We start from the raw sequence: 5,748 nt of genomic DNA, 5'->3' as shown, positions 1-5,748 counted from the left end.
GTCCCCGTTGGTTTAGATGGATTGTGCATGACGTCATTGACCGCCATCTTTGATGAAATGTGCACGCATGCAAGGCTATCATTGGCTGTTGAGTTGTTAGCGTGTGTACTTTTCCATTGTTTATCATCAGACATGGCGGTCTATGACGCAATGTGCAATCCATCTTATAAGTGGCATTTATACGCGTACCATTATATTAATACGTACGTGAACTTTGACTCCCAACAGACAGAAGCCGCACGTGACGTTGGTGCAGGGGCCAACAGGGTGCTTTTTGTAGGTTTTGTTTGTCTTGTTCCCTACATAAACTACATAGCAGTTATGAACATACCAAGAAGAAACCAGTCTATTTCCCGTTTAACCTCGGTTTGGTGACCGTGGTTATTATTACAAATTAATGTAGGGCCTATGCATTATGAGTGAAAAGTGTCGAGCAATGTTTAAGGTTTTTTTTAAAACGATGAACGTTTACTGAAAAATAAAACCTTCGTATCTTTTCTGAAATCATAGTGTGTTCCCCCATACTAAAAACACTCGACCATTCCGTATCCGTTTACCGTATTGGAAATGCTATAGTTGAGTGTTGTTGAACAGTTTCTCAGACTCCACGGGTCCGTTTCCCAAACTGATCAAAAAATAACCCCGTCGCATTATTAAACATCGTCCCGATATACGACACTAACTCGTTCCCAGCACAGTGACGTCATACACTGGATTTACAAGCAAAATGGACGCCCGAGGTAAAGTCCCATCTACGTTTCGTGTTTTGACAAAACAGTCAACTTTATTTTTCTCCCGACCAATAAAGTGGCCCGTGGGACTTTTGAACAGTAACGGGGAGATATTGACTTGCTGTCGGGGTGTACCGAAAGCAGGGGGGACTGACTGTCTCAGGCGCCCGACGAGGGGGTTAGATTGCTCGTCTCACGGCCAAGCCAACGCACGGACGACTGCATGTTGACTCGTTACCTGGGCGATGCTGCCTTCTATACCCCTCTGGCCGTCTTATATTGCTGCTCGCTGTCTCACCTGCACCCATCGTCTCTGGACTGTTGATCCTTCGCGCCAATTTAGGGGTTTTAATTTTACCCAAGGTAATCAGACTCCGTGTTCCATGAAAAGGTCAGTTTATGTTAGCGAACGAGAAAGTAGAGACTAAGGGTAAAAAAAAGAATCACGCGGAGAGGGGGAACAGGAAGAAACCGGCAGCGGGAATTAACCCCGATTCCGTCGGTATGGTCTTCGATGGAGACACGCTCCAGGTAACAACTCTTAACATGCCCCGCCGGGCATCACTTAAACACAAAGATTACGCTTCGATTGGCGAGATTTTACACCAGAAAAACATTGCCATGAAACAACACAAGAAAAGCAATTACAAGATGGTAATAACTCTTTAGAAAATCAGTGACATAGAAACGTATGGAGTTTTTGTCAACACGTTCAACGAAAAGGAGCTATTAAACACATGAACTAGGGTCGGTTTTACAAAACACTAAAAATTCATCTCAATTTCAGTTGTCAGTATCACCACAATGGTTTGTATTGTAGTAGCAACTGTGCTTAGCAATTAAGATTAGTTCGCGGTTTACTTAAATATATATGTTTTTAATGAGAGATCACCTCACATCACGATGCCGGCAGGCCACCTTAAGGTGAGAACGAGTTCATTGTGATGGGGGCTTAACTTACATCCCAAAATAGCATTATGACGTTTAAACAACGTTTTATTTTACACTGACCGTTTACTTTGACGTAATTGTGTAAGCGTATACGATTCAACGTAACCCTGCTTGAAACCTTACTGATGTGGGCTATCGATCCAGATTAACTGCCACCAGGGGAATGTTACCACCTACTCCTGGGGCTGAAACAGGGTTACCCCCCATCACAGTCCATAATGATATGGGCATGGGTATCATCTACTAGGAGCCACCTACTCCTGGGGCTGAAACAGGGTTACCCCCCATCACAGTCCATAATGATATGGGCATGGGTATCATCTACTAGGAGCCTGGCTGGTAGAGCAGTATACACTACCTTCACAACGTTTTACGAAGCAATTATGGTTAAGTGCCCTGCCCAAGGGCACAAGTGTCATGACACAGCGCCCGGTCATGTGAACTAGACCTCTTGGCCACGACAAGCCAGTAAGTTCCCGGGAGGGGTGGGGTAGTGGGGGTGTGCCTTCTTTTCACGGGTCACTTAAAGGAAGGAGAAGGGCGTTGTGACTTTATTGTATCTTTCTATATATATATTTGCCTATATATCAGTCTTATAACGTTGACAAAAACCAGTCAATGAACTTTAAATAATAACAGACTTATGTTTTTAAAGATACTATTACTAACAAAACCGTTTAATATTACCCTCTTATGATGAGTTGAGACAAAACATTGGCACCACTTCTCCTTTAATCATTTCATGGAAGGGTACTTTCTGTCATGTTTTCGAGGACAACACGATTAAATCACATCCGGACACTCCGGGTGCGACTGCCAATGGCTCCTGCCAATCTAAACTTGATCTAAAACTCGGCTATCGCGTAAAACAATAATTGAATTGGAAGATGTCGAACTTGTTCCATTACGGATGTGCGTGCACTTCACCATTCGTGTTTTTTCCTTCTTATTTTGTGTTTTTATGAATTGAATTGGCTGTTGAACTATTGTGTTTCATCAGAAAGTGACATGCGCTGTGATCGAACACGACTCGCAGCTGAAAATATACGTTGGTTTATGAAATCTGGGCCAACAAGATGTTTAAAGAGTGAGTTGATTTAAAACAGTAACACACACATTCCCACACAAACCCTTACTGATCCGGTACGTGGGTTCCTGCTACTTGTATTCGTATTCGTTTTGTGAAGAAATTATGTGTGGGGTACCATGTTAACAAACAAAAACTTTGTGGGGTATCACTGTTCAATTGTAGCAGAATTACCCCGTAAGTTGGGGATGTAAGAGGGCATATAATGCATAAGTTCACTGTACACATGCATGTAGGCTAATCTGGGGTTTTTTGTGTGTGTGAACTCGAAATTGACTTCGACTCTCCCTGTGAAATAAGGTCAAAGGCACATCTGGCAGGTTCCGGCCAGGCGCTCTCGAGCCTCGAAGTTTGACGTCAGATGTTCAGGGGTGCGTTTTTGGCGGTCGTAACCAATATCTGTTTCAGTCACTGGCCAGTGGTTAACCGATGGCAAGTTCAACCGAAACAGTTATTAGTTACAACCGCCAAAACGCACCCTGGCTAGCACGTGTTGATTTGAAACGAGTCTTGTTCCCGCCACTTGGTAGCGCCCTTTAGATGGTTCCTTGCGTGGTCATTCCGCAAGTGAATTGATTACCAATTACCAATTTGTGTTGTCCTCAATTGATCTTACTAGAAATATCACATTTTGTGTACTTTTAGATGCCTAAAAAAGGGCGTCATGCCTGAAGTATTTTAATAAATTGAGTGAGAAATTACCTTTTTCTCAATAACTTTCAGAGGGAGCCGTTTTTCACAATGTGTTATACTATCAACAGCTCTCCATTTTGAGTAAATTACCAGTACCTTTAGCTTACCCACCCATTACCATGAAAGTCGACCACTGAAAAAGTTCAAGCGAATCTTTGTGACAAGAAATAGCAGTCGTCGTGACAAAAAGTCCGTCTAAAACAAAACCAAATTATTGATTCGCCGTATTTAGCGACAAGAGAACACATTGAACATAAAGACATAAAGAACACTGACACGAGTTTTCAAATAACAGAAAATAAATCACTGCCCCCTTTAATCGAAAACAGTGGAACCTGTTTTTGAAACTTTCACGGGTTAGTTCAGTGATCGTTGCCGAACACTCATCAAACAACTAATGTTTTCCATTTCTTTCACCAGTTTCCCTTGCCATTCCAGGCCTTTGCGTGTTTTCCCCCTTTTTGATGAAATTAGAGCGACATGATACAAAGGTGACTGTTCGCGATCGCGTCGACTGTCTGTCTGCAGCGCACTTAGCACTGTGTGGTGTTACAACTTCGCTCTCTTTCTCTGTTGATTGCTGCGTTTTCCGCACCCACAAGCCAAGCACGACTCAACTGCGAGGAGGGAGAGATAGAGAAAAAAACCTAGGTCAAGAGAAGAAACACTCCCTTGGTAACATTTGCGATGTTTAAACGGTCCTGGAATGAGGCTTCTGTCTACAGCAGCGAAGCGTCACGGAGATCATGTTAACAGATAATTCGGTTAACGTCACGGGGGAAAGTGGCGCTCGGGTTTCGGTCGTCGCGGATTCATGACGAAACGGGGTATCGTTCAACTCTCTTAGAGGATTTTAGATTTAATTGCTCTTTGTTTAACGGTGTCGATTATCAGCATCTTATGGGGGGACTGGCTACAAATCTGAGGAGGTAGCAGGACCCAATTTCATGGCTCTGCTTACCGCCGAAGTCTGTGCTTAAGCGCCTATTTTCTGCGCTAGCTGTGTAAGCGTAGAATGCCTAATGTGGAGTACGCACGTGCACAACCCAAAATTTCCCGCCCACCCGTGAAATACGCATGTTGAATTCCCTACATCCGCAAGCGCCGATTCTTTGCTTACGGTAAGCAAAGCACATGTCGTGAGCAGACGTTAAATTGCAAGGGGAATTCTGATTCTGTCTGTGTATAGAATCATGTCTCTATAATCCATGCGGTACGGTGTGTTTGAGACAGTGACTCGGCTTTGCTGCATCTCCCTACGGCATGCGTTTTAGCAGTTCTTTCTTTTGTGTGTTGCAAAGTGTTGCAAAGTACTCCCTTCGTTTGCTTCACGTTGCAAAAAGTACACAGAGCATGAAGCTTACAGTGTGTACGGATGGTCAACTTGCCCGAACAGGACTTCACCACCAATCCACAGGGATAGGTCGTCACCGTGCTCGTCCATCTACTACTTCACTCAGATTAAAAAAAACAGGCAAACGGAGAGAAACTTGAAACGCGACTAGCCCATTGAGTGATTTGTAGTTCTGAAACTCTCGACTAAAGTCAACGCTTACGTTGTGGCACTGTAAATACAACAACGGCTGTTTGAAACGAAGACTATACACTGTAAAAACTGTGTTTAGTTAAAACACATTGTATCCAATTTTTAAACATGTTTAAATGATGAATTGTTTTAATTTTAACATCTGCTCACATGGGTTGTAGCATTCAAACTTACACAAACATCTGGATAATATGTTTAAAATTGTACATGTGAAGAAAAAAACCTAAGAAATGTGTTGAAAATCTAAACACTGTTTTTGGACTGTATGCGCGAATGTCGGGTCATCTGGGGTTAAAGACACTGGACACTATTGATAATATTGTCAAAGACTAGCCTTCACAGTTGGAGTTTCCCAACATATGAATAAATAGCAAACATGTGAAAATTTGAGCTAAATCGGTCATCGAAGGTGCGAGATATAAATGAAAGAAAAAACACCCTTGTCACACGAAGTTGTGTGCTTTCAGATGCTTGATTTCGAGACCTCAAATTCTAAATCGTAGGTCTCGAAACCAAATACGTGGAAAATTACTTCTGTCGCAAAAACTACGTCACTTCAGAGAGAGCTGTTTCTCACAATGTTTTATACTACCATCCTCTCCCCATTACTCGTGACCAAGTGAGGTTTTATGATAATAGTTAGTTTGAGTAATTACCAAAAGTGTTAACTGCCTTTAATTGTGTCACACATTGGCATTCAACATGGTACCTTTTGGAGCACATTTTGACATGGTTTTTTT

Source organism: Asterias rubens, chromosome 12 (assembly GCF_902459465.1).
Source record: "Asterias rubens chromosome 12, eAstRub1.3, whole genome shotgun sequence".
NCBI classification, from domain to species: Eukaryota; Metazoa; Echinodermata; class Asteroidea; order Forcipulatida; family Asteriidae; genus Asterias; species Asterias rubens.
Note: the sequence above shows the minus strand (reverse complement) of the source record.